Raw genomic sequence first — 18,169 nt, 5'->3', positions numbered from 1 at the left:
GGGGGTGGGTGGGTGTTTGGTTGGTTGGGGGACTTTTGTTTTTTTCTGGGGGCGGGGTTTGGCCCTGGGGATCGAACTCAGGACCTTGTTGCACCCGCGAGGTAGGTGGCGGTGGCACCACTTAGCTAAATCCCCAGCCCTGGTTCGGTTGTGGCCTAGGCTTGTCTTGCACTTGAGACAGGGATCCTCCTGTCTCAGCCTCCTGTGTGCTGAGATGACAGGCGTGGGTCACCATGCCTGATGAACTCACTGAATTAATTATTTACTATTTTTTCCTGAAAAATAAATCCAGGTTTTGTTAATATGTAAAGCTGCGAGGAGAGATCCTGCAGGGCGAGGAATACATACAGTACCCAGAGGCGCCAGAGCCAGTGGGGCACCGAGCTAAATCCCGAAGCAGGGCGGTCCTGAGACTCCAGAATCTTCCAAAGCCTTGAAACTCCAGTGTGTGGCTCCCACCCTGACCTACTGAGCTGGTAAGAGAGAAAGCGGGGTCTGGAGATCCTGCTTTAGCTGATTTGGGGTAGAAAGTGAGCTGGGCGGGGAAACCCCTCCAAACAAAGGCTGCCGGGCACAGCGATGCACACCCGGAATCCCAGCGCTCCGGAGGCTGAGGCGAGATCACCACAGGCTGGAGGCCAGCTTGGGCTACATAGCGAGACGCTAGCTCAAAAAAGAAAGAAAAAGGAAGGAAGACAAAAAGAAAGAGAGAAAGAGGAAGTTGGTCAAAGCATTGTGGCAGAATAGAAAAGGTAAGGGTGCCAAGTTCCCTCTAATTCTGATCAAGAGCCGAAGACAGTTTGGACCCACACTGTAAGACCCAGCAGGTCTCCCCCCGCTGGAAGTAGAGCGCTCTCAGGCTCTGCCCTGGTGGCTACATCTGGGTACCCAAGCAATAAAATCGCTGTTTAACAACAACAGCAAGAAAGAGTGTAGTCCGGAGGAGGAACAAACACACAATGCACGGAAGGCCAAAGCGGGAGGAAAAGTCACAAAGCCCCAGAAAGCCGGGGGCCGCGCTCCACCCCCTCCGGGTAAGCAGTTGTCCCCTCCCTGTCCCCCGGGAGTCCGGCTGGCGGGAAGCAAATCCCAGACCGCTAGCAATTTGATCGTCTGGAAGAAGCAGGGAGAACAAAGGCAGAACCGGAGCTTCCTCCTGGGGCGCGGACGATCAGTGGCAACTTCCCGCCCTTCAAGAAAAGCAGCCGCCGCTGCCAGGCCGGTGCCTCGCACCTGTAACCCAGCAGTTCGAGGCCGCAAGAGCACGAGTTCAAATCCAGCCCGCAACCGACTGACTTAGGGAGACCTTGTCTCGGAGCTGCGTGTGAAGGGGCCGCGGCACCCAGTAGGAAACAGCACTAGAGGCTGGGCAGGAGCTGGCAGGTGGAACGCGCAAAACAAGAAATAGAGCCACAGACGGGTTAAGGCAACGTTCCCCGTTCCTCAGGTGGAAAAGCAGAAGCTTCCAAGTGAGTCACTCATAATTCCGGGGGGCGGGTGTGAGCTCAGCGACGACAGGGAACGAGCTGTTGATGCTCGCAGCGATTTGGATGACTCTCCAGGAATTATGCTGAGTGCAGAAAGCCAAGGCCAGGAGGTGACGGCACGTCAGTCACACAGTGTAGACAGATGGGCTTGCCGGGCCTGGGGGGGCTTCGGAGGCAGAGCCACGGTCTCCATGGTGACGGACCCTTCAGTATCCCAGATGCTGGAAGCGTGGACCTCCCCATGGGATGAAAGTGCACAGACCCACACACACACGCGCACACACACACGCACACACACACATGCAAACACCGTACAAGTGAGGCTGGAGAAATCTGAATGGGGTTATATCGACCCCAATATCTAGGTTAGGTTGATATTGTACTACAGTTTTGCAAACATTACCAGTGAGAAAACTAGATTAAACACATTTAATTTGATATTTTGGGGGTGGTGTTGAGACAAGGTCTCAACTATGTAGCTCAGGCTGGCCTTGAACTCACTGTGTACCAGAGGCTGTCCTCAAATTTCGCCGCAATTCTCCTGCCTCGGCCTCCCGAGTGCTGGGATCACAGGCGTGCACTACCATGTCTGGCTTAAACTTCTCTGTATGGTTTTTTGCAAGTGCATCATGAGTCCATAATTATCTCAATAAAAACTTCCACTAAAAACTGAGTGAGTCAGCCTGCTTTCCTGGCGCCTGGCTCCAGCCTGGTCATCCTCTGTCACCCCTAAGGGTGATGGCACAAGATCCCACCTTGCTCAGGAGCCCCGGCTGACGCACTGCGCTGGGAGTGCGGGGGTCAGAAGTGGGGTGTATCTGATTTTACCCTGGGACATATCATTAAAGGGGAGCAAAGAGTTCCTCAGGTAAACTCCCAAGGCGTTTCCACCTGGAAAGCCAGGAGCACACAAACCGCACGCCGAATCTTCTGAGCCGAGGATTCTGACACATCATCCGGTGCTCCCGACTGACTCTGGGCTGTCCAGGGCAGGGGGAGGGGGAGGGGGAGGAGGCTGCAGATCTGCCAGGGAGCCAATGGCGGCAGAGACTTCAAGGACAAAGGGTGGGGGGAATCAGGAGCTGAGGCTGGCCTGGCATCCACAAGGCTGAGGCAGGATGCACCCTCATTCCATGCTGCCAGAGATTCTTTTTTTTTGTTTTGGTTTGGTTTTTTTGAGACAGGGTCTCACTGTGTAGTTGAGACTTATCTGAAGCTCACTATGTAACCTAGGCTAGTCTCAAACTCAAAGCGATCCTCCTGCCTCAGCCTCCCGAGTGCTGGGATTACAGGTGTGTGGCCATCATGCCTGGCTTCTTTGTTTTTTGAAGCAGGGTCTCATTATGTAGTTCAGGCTAGCCATCCTCCTGCCTCAGCCTCCCTAGTGCAGGCAAGCACCACCACACCTGACTCCATGAGCAGATTTCATTTACCCTCTTCTTTGTTGTTTTCTCTTCTTGTCACTTTTAGGAAGTCTCTCTCTTCCCCACCTTATTTTCTCTCTCTCTCTCTCTCTCTTGTGTATGCGTGTGTGCAATCCACATTTTGGGGATTAAACCCAGGGCCTTGTGCATGCTTAGCATCAGTTCTTTCTCCTAATTTTTATTTTTCTTCTTTTTGCTGAATTTCCAACTACTGTATGACTTCATTTTAATGAATACACATTTTGTTTTGTTTTGAGATGGGTACTTACTATGCCTGAAACTCACAGTCCTGCCTCAGCCTCCCAAGTTGTAGGATCACGGGTGCGTGCCACCACATGTGTCTAATAGACAATTTTCAAGGATTAAGAACAAACAGCAAGAAAGCCTGCCGAGCGCAAGGAGACCCAGAAGTCGAAGATGAGTACAGTTCTTGCTGTAAGGGTCTGTGATCTCCATACAACACTCAATTCTATGCTGGGCACCTGTAATGCCAGCACTTGGGAGGATCTCAGCAAGTTCGAGGTCAACTCAAGCCTCATCTCAAAAAAACATAAAACAAATTTAATTTCTAAGAAGTGGGAATAATAACCAATGGTGTGGAGTTGCTGGGAAAATTTTATGGAAATGGAGCAAGGACCCGTGGCGAGTACCCACCGTTAGGGGTCAACATACGACATCTGTTACATTACACTAGCGAGAGCCAGACAGTGCTGCTCCTGCCGGGCTCACACAGGCCTTATCCGGGAGCTGTGCAAACATTGGCTGCTGAGCCACACCCCAGAGATTTGGATTTAACAGGTCTCCTGGGCAGTGGCACCACAGAGATTTTTTAAATTTAATTTTTATCAGAAAAAAATGGTTTTGCAAACAAAAAAAAATATGTTTTTGCATTACTGGGAATTGAACCCAGAGTCTTCACACTAAGGTGCAGTCCCAATCCTGTTTTCATTGTTTTGTTAAGTTTTGTTGAGACTATGTATTCTCACTATGTAGTCCAGGCTGGCCTTGAACTCAGCAATCCTCCTGCCTCAGCCTCCTGAGGGCTGGGATTATAGGCATGCGCCACCATGCCCGACCCTGTTTTAAGTAAAAATTTTAAAAGCTGTTTTTAAAACAAGATCTCGCCGGGTGTCGTGGCGCATGCCTGTAATCCCAGCCCTCAGGAGGCTGAGGCAGGAGGATTGCTGTGAGTTCAAGACCAGCTTGGGCTACATAGTGAGTTCCAGGTCAGTCTCAGTAAGACCCTGTCTCAAAAAACAAACAAACAAAAAAACCCAAGATCTCTAGGGCTCTAGGGCTGGGGATTTAGCTCAGTAGTTCTGCCGCCTGCCTTACAAATGAAAGGTCCCAAGTTTAAGCCCAGTACCAAAAACAAAAACAAGATCTCACTCTAGTTCAGACTGGTTTTTAACTCATTTTGTACCTCAAGCTGGCCCTCAACTTTTTGCAGTACAGTGATCACCTGCCTCAGCCTCCTGAGTGCTGGGATGACAGGTGTGTGCTATCACGCCTAGCTTTAATTTTTTTATTTGGAGACAAAGTCTTGCTAAGTTACTAAATTACACGGGCTTGACAGGAACTTGCAATCCTGCCTCAGCCTCCCAAAATGCTGGGATTACAGGTGTGCACTACCACACTTGGCTATAGACATTATTTCTGTCTTTTACATAGCAGCAAGACAACAACCACATCATCAAAAGTAACACTACGTCGGGTCAGGGATTTAGCTCAGTGGTTCTGCCACCTGCCTCACAAGCGCAAGGTCCTAAGTTTGATCCCCGGCACCCCCCAAATTAGCACTACGTCTTTGGTATCATCAGTCTATAATGCAGGTGTCTAGTTTTTAGCAATGACTGTTTTTTTGGTACTGGGAATGGAACTTGGGTTCTTTTGTTTGTGGAGCAGTCCGCAGAACCACTGAGCTAAATCCCTGGCCCTTTAGCAATGACTTTTATTGGTTAATTCATGGGAATCAAGCTCCAGTAGGGCACCTGTTGCCTGGGCGCATCTCTGGACTTCTCCACTCCAGGCCGGCTCCTCTCCTATTCTTTTTTGTGCTTTCGGCACATTGAAGAAATTGGGTGAATTGTTCCTGTAGAATGTCCTTGATTCTGGGTTTGTCTGTTGCTTCACATGACAGCATTTAATTTGTACCTCTGTCCTCTATATTTTTGTAAATACAGTGGACCCTTGACTTACAAACTCGATTCATTCCTGAGAGGTGGTTGTTTGATTGTTGGGGGGGGTGTTGTATGGGGACTGAACTTACAATGACCTTGCACTTGCAAAGCAGGCTCCGTACCACTGTGCTAAATCCCAGCCCTCCTGAGGGCTGGTTGTAACTCAGGTTGGTCAGGTGAAGGCTCAGACTCCTCTATGCAGCCTTCAAAGCCTCTCTCCTATATACAGGCAGATCTCAGTGTCCCCAGAGAGACACCAGCCCAGGATTTCTCACTTGACCCCAGGAAAGGATGCTGTAATGGTCCTTCAGAACGCTTTAAGGGTTAATACTGCGACCTAAGACCATCTGGAAGCACAAGTAGCCAGCATTTGGGTCGTAACTCAAGTCTTTGGTCATAAGTTAAAACTCAAATTCTGGTCATAACCCAAGTTGTTCCTGTCAGGCTGGTTGTAACTTGAGGGTCCACTGTAAAGGTTAGCTCCATTTCAGCATCAGGTAACGTGACTGCAACCTTAGTGTCTTTCCCTCTACAGGCTGGGAGTCTGAAGACCCCAGGGATGAAAGCCCCAGTGACAGCTGCCCACCCACCACCCACATCCTGTCCCCGAGGCTCCTTGTTCCAAGTACTACAGAGAGCCAGTTTGGGCTCACACACTTGACCCCCACCCATACTGGGGATTGAACTCTGATCTTTGCACTGAGTGACATCCCAAGCCCTATTTATGTATTTACTTATTTATTCTGAAACGGGGTCTTGCTATTGAGCCTGGCCTCAGTTGTCCATCCTCCCGCCTCAGCCTCCTGGGGCACTGGAACTGCAGGCCTGCACCACCTCACCCACTGAGCCTGGCTCCCTGTGGGTCCCCTCAATAGGCGCAGACTACTCCACATGCTTTGGAGTGGAATGGGCTCCCGTGCCCAGGTCTTCTCAGCTGTTAAATAGGATGATGAGTCCTAGGGTTGAGCTGGTGGGAGGATTAGAGATATGGAAGACACAGGGAAAGTGTCTAAGGACCAGGAGTGGTGGCCCATGCCTGTAATCCCAGTACTCAGGAGGCTGAGGCAGGAGGATCACTGTGAGTTCAAGGCCAGTTTGAATTAAATATTGAGAGCCTATCTCAAAGACCCAATAAAACAAACAAACAACAACAACAACAACAAAAAACCACCCCTAACAACACAGCAATTCAATGTTACGTGTTATAAGTGGTCCAGAAGCTCTAAAGTGTATGGAATGTGCACGATATATGCAAATCCTACTCCGTTTTTTTTTTTTTTACTCATTCCTACCCCATTTTAAGTAAGGGGCTTGAGCACTCACGGGATTTTGGTGTTCCAGAACGAATCTTCCAGAAGATAGCCAGGGTTGACCCTATTTGCAGTTTAAGAGGCATCAACATGAGAGGCTGAGGCAAGAGGATCACAGCAAATTTGAGGCCAGCCTAGGCTATGTAGTGAGTTCAAAGCAAGCTTGAATTAGAGCAAGATTCTGTCTCGAGCAAACATGGATAGACTGCGATAAACATGAAGACTTGAATAAAACGCCTTTCAAAGGATAAAGCAAAAGACGATTTACTCTTTCACTCAACCTTCCAGGCAGGGGACTTCTGTGCCTGCCCTCTGGGTACCAAGTAGTGAGAGGGAATTTCTTCCGCCGGCGGAAGGCGCCCCCTGGCGGTGAGCTCCCCCAGAGCCGTCGCGCGGTTTGCCCCGACCGGACCAGCTGGGGGCCCCCGATTGCCGGCCTCCCCTCCGGGCCGGGGCTCGGCTGGGACCACCTGGCCCAACAGGCACACTGTGCATCAGCATACAAAAGGGGCCTCATTACAGCAGAGATCCTACGGGTTTTCGGAGCTTTTGTCAGGAAGCGGGGACAAAGGCCAGATGGCTCTGTGTTCCGCAGGGTCCGAGGGGCCCAGACCCCAGACGCGCTCAGGCAGCGCCTCGGGGCGCGGTGCGGCCGCCCAACCCTCAGCTCTTCCAGGTGCAGGTGGAGGTGGAGCCGGTGGATTCGGACTGCGGCCTGGGACCGGGAGAGCGGTTCTGAAGAGCCCAGATGAGCAGTGTGGAGCCCCGCAGAAGGCACAGGAGAGAAGCCAGAGGTGACCCCGGGAACCAGACCTCTCGCGAGGCACCGGGCACACGGGCGGAATCCTGCCGCCTACGCCCCAGGGGAAGTTTAGAGTCACTGGCTAGGAGAGGAAACTGGGTTTGGTTTGGGACGTGGGATTTTCTTTTTTTTTTTTTTCCTATCCTCCTGCCTCTTTCTAGCTCCTCTTGGGGAAGATCTCCTGTTTTCAGATGATAACAGACCACGGTAGAGCCCAAGGTCTCCATCCAGGGCGCCTCGGTACTGGGATCCCAGCCCGGCCTCCACTAGAGGCTGTTTGGGCTTCGGGAAGGCAATTGCAAAGGAAGCAGAGACTAGTTGAGTCAGGGATGGGAGATCGGAAGGGGCGTGAGAAGGAAGCTCAGAGAAACCCGGGCATAAACTTTTTTTTTTTGAGACAGGCTGGCCTTAAACTTCTGCAATCCTCCTGCCTCAGCCTCCCTCAGTGCTGGGGCACAGACGTGCTCTGCTGTCCCCAGCCAGTATGGCATATACTGATATTATAGTGACTTACGTGTGGCCATACCCAGCGCCAGGCATGATCCCCAGCAGAGAGGAAGCACGCAGGAAGTGAGGAACAAAGGACGCCATGCGGCGGGTTTCGGCAGACTGGAGGTGCCCAGTTTTGAGCTGTGGGAGAGCAGTGTGTGGATGAAGCCCGGGGGCTGTTGTGGACTTCCGTGTGCTGGGAAGTCAATCGGGGGCTTGCACAGGACAAGCACGGTGTCCACGACTGAGCCGAACCCCAGCCCTCACCCTAGCAGAGTGTCCAGCGCAAGCCTGTGCTCCTGGCACTCAGGGAAGCTGAGGCAGGTGGACGACTGAATGAGACCCTGCCTCAAAATTTAAAATTTTGTTTATTTTGAGATAGGGTCTTGTTGTGTATTCCAGGCTGGTTTTGAACTCACAGCAAGGATGCTCCTGCTTCAGCCTACCTGTAAGCACATATGGTGTGCTGGTTGAGTATACACAATGCATGAGCGTGAAGGCAGCTCATGGTCTAATTCTACTACTCAGGAAGAAAAAATACATGAGAAAACATACTTTTAATGCTGTTTGATAGGTTCTCGTTCCTTTATTAACACTTTTATTGACTATTATTCACACACCATAAAATCCACCCTTTTACAGCCCACAGGTCAGTGGTTTTTAGTATGTCACAGAGCTGTAAAATCAACAGCACTACCTAATTCTACAACACTGCATCATCCTAAAAAGAAACCCCAATTTACTGGCAGAAAATCTCTACTCTGCTGTGGCTCGCTCGGTCCCTCCCAGCCCCTGGTGCCCACTGCTCATTCTCCGGACCATCTGAGATTAGCGGGATTGCTCGTGCACCCTGGGACTGCTCTTTCACACTGGAAGTCTTCACATTTAATCCAGGAAGTATCGCCAGGCGTGGTGTCGCACGTCGGTCATCCCAGCACGGAGGCTGAGGCAGGAGGATCACTGTGAGTTCGAGACCAGCCTGCGCTACATAGTGAGTTCCAGGTCAGTCTCAACTACATAGTGAGACCCTGTCTCAAAAACAAAACAAAACAAAACCAAAAAAAAAAGTAGGAGGTAGCATGTAACAATATTTAGTTTTTTGTTTTGTTTTTTTTCTTCTTCAGTACCAGAAATCAAACCCAGGGCCTCCACACATCCTAGGCAAGCAAACCCACTGAACTACACCCTTGACACTTACCTTTGCACCACCACTCCTGGCTCATTTTCAAATTATTCTTTGTTAGTATATGGAAATATAATTGATTTTTTTTTTGGGGGGGGAGGTACCAGGGATAAAGGCAGGCTCAATGCCACTGAGCTAAACCCCCAGCCTTTATAACTCTTGGGTGCAGGAAATCTTCCTGTCTCAGCCTTCTGAGTAGCTGTGACTGTGAGTGGCTGGAACCCAGGTACAAGCCCCTGTGCCCAGACTGAGGTTCTTCGGAAGATATGGTTGAGGCAGAGAGCAGGTGGGAACTCCGACCTTCAGGCCAGGAAGGTCAGGAGCAAAGGAGGCAGCACCATAAAACTCTATCGGCACAGATAAAATGCTGAGGGGACACAGCAAGCAGAGGCTGGACAGGCGAGCTGGGTATGGAGCAGTCAGGGCCCTGAGTGCCCAGCCCTTCCCCAGATGCCATCTGCTACTTCTCCCTTGTGCTTCTTGTTGTTTTAGGGGCTTAACATGATGGTGCACGCCTGTAACCCAGCACTTGAGAGGCTGAGGCAGGAGGATTGCTGTGAGTCCCAGGCCACCCTCTGTTACGTAGTGAAACCCTGTTTAAAAAAAAAAAAAAGTAACAGCACGCCTGTAATCCCAGCACTCGGGAGGCTGAGGCAGGAGGATCACTGTGAGTTCGAGACCAGCCTGGGCTACATAGTGAGTTCCAGGCCAGTCTCAACTACATAGTGAGATCCTGTCTCAAAAAAACCAAAAAATAAAAAAAAAAGTAACATAGACTGAGTGTCCAGGTAGAGACCCTGGAGAGGAGGTACGGGCAGTTGGAAGGGACAAAAAGTGAGGCTAGGAAGTGAAGAGGGATAGGTGAATGGGCACGACCTGTCAGAGTTCCGAGACACCAGCCCAAACTCTGCACCTGGGACCAATCAGAAAATGATGGGAAATCACGCAGGCTTTTGATAGGCCAGCCTAGGTCTGACGTCAGCCAGGAGGAATGGATGATAGGAAAGATGGCGCCTATTAACCCGAGGCCATTGCGCTGTCTTTACTTTGCTCCCTCTGCACAGCGTACTTCTTTTCCTATCTTTAATAAATGTAAAACCTCACTACCTGTGCACATTTATTGTTCAGTTCTTTATTTAGGACAAGAACCTGGAAACAATCTCTAGAGGGAGCCCACAGCACCCGACATCCTGTGTCACACTGGGGGACACTCAGTGGGACTTCGTGAGCAGCTGGACAAGGGTGGCTCCCAAGGTCCTACCTCCTCAAACATCCTCTGTCCTTGGGCTCTTTCTTTAGCTGCTGCTGTTCGCCAGGTGCCTCAATCACATCGGGGTACCGAGGGCTCCAGGTTCTTACCAGCCCATCTCTGGTTATTTCTCCTCTACCTGTCTCAAATATCACTGCTCAGTGAGCTCTGTCTTGTCCCCTTATGGAGCTTTTGTGCTATTCTTGTGTAATCTAAGAGCTCTAAACATTGAGGACACATGCTGGATGTCAGTCATTAGCGCATGTGGGAAACCCAGCACTCGGGAAGCTGAGGCAGGAGGGTCACCGTGAATTCAAGGTCAGCCTGAACAACATAGTGAGACTTTGTCTCAGAACCTTAAGAGCACTCAGCACCGCCTGTCATGATGTACTCATTTTTGTGACTTGCTATTTGTCTCCTGCTCAGTAAGGGCAAGGACCCTATCTGTCCTTCACAGTCATGTTTCCAGGGCCCAACAACTTGCTTGGTGCAGACATGGGTACTGGTATTTGTTAAACAAAGGGCTAAATGGATCCATCAGGCCTCGCTTTTGTTTTCATTCCCCTCAGTACTGGGGACTGAACCCAAGACTTTCAGACTAAGCTACATCTCCAGTTTCGTTTGTTTTTGCACATGTTTGCAGTACACAATGTTTACATTCCTTGTGTGGAATTGGTACACGTACCTAACACCCTTATTTTTTTTATCCCCTCCATCCCTTGACCCCTTTATTTTTTAAGTTCTTAAACATATATTTCTATAAAATGTTGACAATACAATTGTATTTGTATGTTTTTGTTTGTTTTTTTGAGACAGGGTCTCACTATGTAGTTGAGACTGACCTGGAACTCACTGTGTAGCCCAGGCTGGTCTCGAACTCACAGTGATCCTCCTGCCTCAGCCTCCCGAGTGCTGGGATTTACAATTCTATAATTAAGCACTATTCTAATATAAAAAAGGAAGCTATATTTCAAAACACATACATGTATATACACACACATAAAATATATGAAAATCACATTAAAGTATGGGAGGCAGCAAGTAAACTAGCAAAAACCATTCATTTTGTTAAACTTTTGTTTTTATTCTTTTTTTTTTTTTTTCTGATACCGGGGATCAAACTTGTGACCTTGCACTTGCTAGACAGGTGGTAGAACCACTGAGCTAAATCTCCAGTCCTAAATTTCGTTTTGTTTTGTTTCCAAAACATGGTTTTGCCATGCAGTTCAGGGTGGCCTTGCACTTGCTCCGTAGCCCAGGCTGTTCTTGAACTGATGGTGATCCTCCTGCCTCAGCCTCCTGGGTACTGGGATTATGGGCATGTGCGAACATGCGTGGCATAATTTTGAGGTAGGGTCTCAAAAAATTGCTCAGCTGCCCAGACTGGCAGGCCAGTGCCACAGCATCTTACTAGGTCTGGCATTCTGCTACAAGGTTTAGGCACTCGGAAATCTGCAATGACAGAACACTGACATGCAGATGAACTGAATATGGGCCCATCATAAATATTATCTCCGCTGTCTCCACATGGCAGTTCTGCCAAGTGTACTCTCTCAACACTTCACATATTGCAAACAGACGCAGAGCAGGGCATTTCCTGGTCTTTGGGTTAAAATTTGCCAGGCCAACAAAATTGGCCCTTTATCATACAAAGGGGTGAATGAGTACGCAGGTAACAGGGAAGTACAGAGACTTAGGAAATAAGAGAAACAATACTTTCTTTCCTTTGTTTTTGAGACAGGACTTTGCTAAATTGCCTTAGTTGGACTGAATTCCAGATCCTCCTGCCTCAGCCTCCCAGTGCTGGGATTGCAATAGGTGTGCTAACTACCACACCTTTCTTTTTCTTAACTCCATCACTCCCACCTTCAGAGTGTAAAGCTTGCTCTGTACTTCCTGGTCTCTAAATTCTGGGATATAGTTCTAAGGAAGGGGCTGGGGAAGGGAGGTCACTGTGCCTGGACCGCCTATGGCAGGAGCAAGGACAGGAGATCCCTGGGTGGCATCTCCTCTCCCTGGCTTTGTGATCTCCAAGGATCAGGAATATCATGTCCTGAATCCCAGTGCATTTCCCCATCTGTATACCCCTGTGTGTCTTCCTCCCTTGGGGCAGGGAGTAAAGTCTTGTTTAAACACCTTGCTAGATCTTTAGTCGGAGATAAAGCTATGTCACCTTGAGGATTCCTCTTGGGGATTCATCCTGTGATCCTTCCTAGTCCTCAGGATCAGGAGGGCTCCACCTGGTGAGACAGTATTTTGTTTGTTTTTTTGAGGCAAGATCTCCCTTGGTAATTTAAGCTGGCCCTGAATATGCTATGTAGGCCAGGCTGGCCTCAAACTCACGCGATCCTTCTGCCTCCACCTCCCAAGTGCTGGGATTACAGGTGTGCACCACCACGCCCCAGGACCCCACACCTGGGCAGTGGGTTGTCGGTGACAGGTCCCCTTGTCTCCTCATCCACACCCCAACGGGCCAGCAGGGTCACTGGAGATGGGAGAACACTCTGACGCAGAGAGCTTGTGTGAGGGGTACCAGTGCGATCTCCCACTTGCCACAGCCTCACTCCAGTGCGCCTGGAGATCAGAGCGCGAAGCGGGCCTGACGGTTCCATGTTGCGGTATCCCTCTTTAGTGGATGTGGTGCTGCCTGGATCTGCGAAGTTGATAACCTCTGGGCACAGGGGACAGGTGGCTGCCCAGGAAGATGATGCCCAGGTATGGGATGTCATGCGCGTGACAGCCTCGCACAGCAGGAAGTAAGCGGTAGGGCCAAGTGGCAGGGGGCTGAGGAGCCCACGCTGGGCCTCGAGTTTCATGGACGACTAAGAGAAGACTAAGAGGTTGGCGATCCAGCTCTTGCCCGTGCCCCCACCTCATGTCAGCCTTAGTTCAACCACCGGGCGCCAGGACACAGCTTCAGTGCTTTGCAGACATCTTCAGGGGGAACTGGGATCTTGGGAAGGAGTGATCGGGACTTTGGGGTCCTCTGCCCCTGCCCATCTATATTCAGAGCTTTTTATTTTTTGGCATCAGGGATCGAACTCGGGTCCTTGCACTTGCGAGGCAGGCGGCGGAACCACTGAGCTAAATCCCTGGCCCTGTTGATTTTTGAGGCACAGTTTCCTCATGTATCCTAGGCTGGCCTTGAACTCACGTGGTCCTCCCGTCTCAGCCTCCTAAGTGCTGGGATTACAGGTGTGCCCCACCGCATCTGGCGTTCTTTTGGGGGGTTGGTTTTTTTTTGGTGGTACTGGGATTGAACCCAGAGCCTTCACTCTGAACTACATTCCCAGCCCTTTTGAAATTGTGATGCTGGGACTCGCCAAAGAACTAAGTTGCCCAGGCAGAGCCTGAACTTGCAGTCTTTCTGCGTTAGCCTCCCAGAGCGCTGAGACCGCAGGTGTGCACCCCCGGGCCTGGCTTCAGCCTTGCTTTCTTTATGGAAGCCTCTCCTTCTCCTTCACAGGGGTCCTTCTTTCCTTCAGACCCAGGAGGTGCATCTTGTGTGGCGACCCCCACTTCCACAGCAGAATGAGCCTTCCGAGGTGAAGGAAGCTGCCCAAAGCCATGAGAGAGGAAAACAGCAGGGCCAACTATTAAGCACATACTTCCCTCACAGGCTCTAATAGCCACGATGATAAGGGTGCCGGCCAGTCGTTAGTGTACACTGCCATGTGCACTGAGTGATCCCGGGCGTGATTTATTTAGTTACCCTGAGATCACAGACCTCTTACTCCTGAGGTTAGGGTAGTGGCAGGGATGAAAAGGCAGTTCTTCCCACCACATCTGCTGTGAGGCCTCCGAAATGGGGCGGCTCTGGGAGCCTCAGAACACAGGCCTTTTCTTGGTCTGCTTTTTTTTTTTTCCGGTGTTTGGAGACAGGGTCTCACTATGTAGTTGAGATTGACCTGGAACTCACTATGTAGCTCAGGCTGGTCTGGAACAGTGATCCTCCTGCCTCAGCCTCCCGAGAGCTGGGATTGCAGGCGTGCACCACCACGCCTAGCTTGGTCTGCTTTTTAAACATTGAGATATTTTTAAAAATGAGATCTAACTTGCACACTCTGATATTCAACCTTTTAAGGTATACATTTCCATTTTTGTTGTTCTTTAGTACCGAGACTCCAGCTCAGAACTGTACACATGCTAGGCAAGTGGCTCCAAGACTGCAGCTCAGAGATACATTCCCAGCTCCTTTTCTTTTTAATTTTCGTATTTTGAGACAAAGTCTTGTTAAGTTGCCCAGGTTGGTTTTTGTTTGTTTGTTTTGTTTTCAGACAGGGTCTCACTGTGTAGTTGAGACTGATCTGGAACTCACTATGTAGCCCAGGCTGGTCTCGATCCTCCTGCCTCAGCTTCCTGAGTGCTGGGATTACAGGTGTGCACCACCACGCCTGGCTTTCAGGTTGATTTTAAATCTGTGATTCTCCAGCTTCTGCCCCACAAGGCTGGGAACTTAGCAGTGTACGTGTTTGCCTCAATTCACCAGTGGGTTTTTCTGCGGGGAGCGGAGGGTGGTTTTTGAGACAAGGTCTTGCTAGGTAGCCCAGGCTGGCCTTGAACTCACCAGAATCTTATGGTTTCAGCCTCTGGGTTTATAGATGTGCCATACCCAGATTTTGATTCACTTTGGAGCTCTTTTATTTTAGAAACAAGAGAAAAGTAGGCAGGCACAAACAACTGGGAGCCCTCAAAAGGTTGTAGAGATTTAAAATGAAACCGGGGTCATAATGTAGTACTGGTGCTGCTGTCTCTAGCAGGGAACTGCATTCCATGTAATTTGAATAAGACAGACAGGTTAGGCATGGCAGAGAGCAAACGTAACTCCAGCTCCTCAAAAGGCTGAGGCAGAAGGGCCCTAAATTTGAGGCAAGCCTGGGCAACTTAGTAAGAGTATGTCCCAAGTAATAAGGACATGGCACAGAGGTAATACTGTGCCAACAGTCCGCTCCCAGCAGACACACCTGTATTGTCAGTTCAAGAAAGATTCACAATGAAAATGTTAAAGGACCACAGTCACAAATCTGAGCAAGTTGCCACACACCTGTTGCATAGTGAGTTCAAGTCCGACCTGAACTACACAGCAAGACTCTGTCTTTAAAAAACCAAAAATTGGAGCCTGTAATCCCAGGACTTGGGAGGCTGAGGCAGGAGGATCGCTGTGAGTTCGAGACCTGCCTGGGCTACACAGTAAGTTTCAGATCAGTTTCAACTACATAGTGAGAGGCCGGGCATGGTGGCACACTCCTATAATCCCGGCACTCAGGAGGCTCAGGCAGGAGGATCGCTGTGAGTTTGAGACCAGCCTGGGCTACATAGTGAGTTCCAGGTCAGTCTCAACTACAGAGTGAGACCCTGTCTCAAAAAACAAAACAAAAACAAACAAACAAACAACAACAAAAAACCCAAAAAACTACATAGTGAGATCCTGTTCTCAAAAAAAAAAAAAAAAAAACCCAAAAACTGGGCTGGGAATTTAGCTCATTGGCACCGCTCTGGCCTCTTAAGCAAAAGGTCCTGAGTTTGATCCCCAATACCAAAAACCAAACCAAAAACTACAAATTAAACCAAAACAAAAAGAGCTGCAGTTACTTAATCTGGGGAAGGTTATTCATGATTCCCAGCTCCTTTTGTTTTTTTATTAAATTTTGAGACAAGGTCTTGTTAAGTTGCCCAGGGTGGCTTTAAATCTGTGATTCTCCAGCCTCTGCTCCCCAAGTGTGTAGTGGTACACACTTGTGATCCCAGTGCAGAGAGAGGATTATGAGTTCACGCTCAGCCTGAACAACTCCGTGCCTCAAAAGTAAACAGAGAATGGTGGGGGATGTAGTTCAGTGTGAAGACCTTGGTTCAATCCCCAGTTTAACATATTTTTTTAAAGTATATAAAGATTTTTATATAGAAAATGGGTAGTTTTCTTTTGTTCACAAAGGAAATGGAATCATTCTATGGTATGAAGGGTTAGCATAGAAGAAAGTACATCAAATTTGGGGGGGTGGTACTGGGGATCGAACTCAGGACCTTGCTTGCTTGCAAAGAAGTGTTTTTTGGGCAGGGGATTTGGATTCATGGTTCCACTGTCTGTCTGCCTTGTTAGCACCAGGGCCTGAGTTGATCCCTGGTACCAAAAACAAAAAACAAAAAACAAAACCAATAACGGGGATCAAACTCCAGCCCGTGTGCATGCGAGGCAGTGGGTGGAAACCATGGAGCCAAATCATTGGCCCAGCATAGAAGTTTTGACACAGAGCTTTGTTAAACTCTAGAATGGCCATGTAAGGGGGAAAAAGCTATTAAAATTTTAAATTAAAAAAAAAGTTTTAAACGTCTTGCTATGTTGTTCAGACGGGCCTTGAACTCACTATGTAGTTCCCAGACTGGCTTTGAAATGGTGGCAATCCTCCTGCCTCGGCCTCTCTCCTGAGTGCTGGGATTATAGATGTACATCACTACACCTAGCTGAAATAATTTTAGACTTACAGAAAAGTTATAAAGAATTACATAAAAGACACTACATAGGAAGGCATGTTAGCACATGGCTGTAATCCCAGGTGTTTGGGAGGCTGAAGCAGGAGGACCAGAATTCAAAGCCATCTTGGCCAATTTAGGGAGACTCCATCTCAAAAAGCAAGCAAGCAAGCAAGCAAAGAATTGCTGGGGAACTAGCTCAGTGGTGAAGTTCTTGCCAAGCATGTGTGAAGCCCTGGGTTCAATTCCCATTTCAGGGAGGGGGGCCTCCCCTACCAGATTCTCTAGTGTGAACACTTTATACTAGAGTTGTTTTATTACTCTTTGCACGCTCATGAGTATGTGTGTGTGTTGAACCCAGGACCCTGCACCTGTTAGGCAAGCCCCACTCTACCACTGAGCTATATCTCCAACCCTCTAAATATATGATTTTTTCCGAGCCTTTCGAGAGTAATTTATAGACATGATCCCTCCTCAACTCTAAACATTTGGTAGATTTTCCTTAAGACAATGGCTTTCCCCTGCCTAACCACAGTAATACAACAACAATGGAGAAATTAAATACAACACTACTATCTAATCTGCAGACCTTATTCAAATTTTGCCTAGTGTTCCACTAATTCCCATGAAAACAAACAAACAAAAAAGCCTTTTTCTGATCCCTGGTCTTTTCTCTTCAACTGCTTTAATCCGGAACAGGTCTCAGTCCGCCTTTCAGGACCTTAACACTTCCAGACCACAGGGCAGTTACTTAGTATCCTGTTCTTCAATTGGGTCCCACCTACTTTAAAAAAAAATCTGTTTGGGGAGGTTTAGGTGTGAGGTTGAGCCAGACTTGAATGGGCTCGCCCTTCGGGTCCCTCCCAGTCACTTCCGCCAGATTATTCCAACTGTGGACTTTTAAAATCCTTGCCCTCGATAAGCAAGAAGATAGTTTCTCCTCCAGAACCGAGTCACTTGTATTACGTACTTTTTACGGCGCTTGACGTTCTTGCCTTCTACAAGTTTAATTTCATAAAAGTCTGATGAGAATCAGTACCTACTCTTTACAAACATTTGAGCCTTTAATTACCTGTAGCCTCTGGAGTTGAGGATCTCACCTTTGCAGGGATGAACTCTGCCCTCCGTTTCGAAAACAAAGAACCACACAAAGGGGTGGGTGTTATTACAACTACTCAACAAATATTTGTTGAGGGCATAGGATGTGTCAGGCTGTATTCCAAGCCTGGAGAATGTAGCATTCGAGAGTAAACAACAACAACAACAAAAGCCCTATTTTGTTGGACGAACTAAACTTCAAAGTAAAACAAAATAAAACCAAATCAGAAACCGAGCAGTTCTAGCTAAACCGGCAGCTGGGCGGCTGGGGATTCTAGCGCGGCAAACACTCAGATTTGGTAAGTCCAAACGCGCGGCCGAAGTGATGGCTCCCAGCACCCAGCCCTGAAAGGGCCCCTTGTGGGTGCTGTTCCGGTCACCCTCGGCAGCGATGGTGGCTGGCGTCGGGCTTCCCACCCCGCTGCATCGCACCGAGCCCGCGCCTCGCGGGTTTCCTATTTTTCCATATCCTCTGCAAC

The sequence above is a fragment of the Fukomys damarensis genome, unplaced genomic scaffold (genome assembly GCF_012274545.1).
Source record: "Fukomys damarensis isolate Sample0158 unplaced genomic scaffold, DMR_v1.0_HiC HiC_scaffold_5, whole genome shotgun sequence".
Classification (NCBI taxonomy): Eukaryota; Metazoa; Chordata; class Mammalia; order Rodentia; family Bathyergidae; genus Fukomys; species Fukomys damarensis.
Note: the sequence above shows the minus strand (reverse complement) of the source record.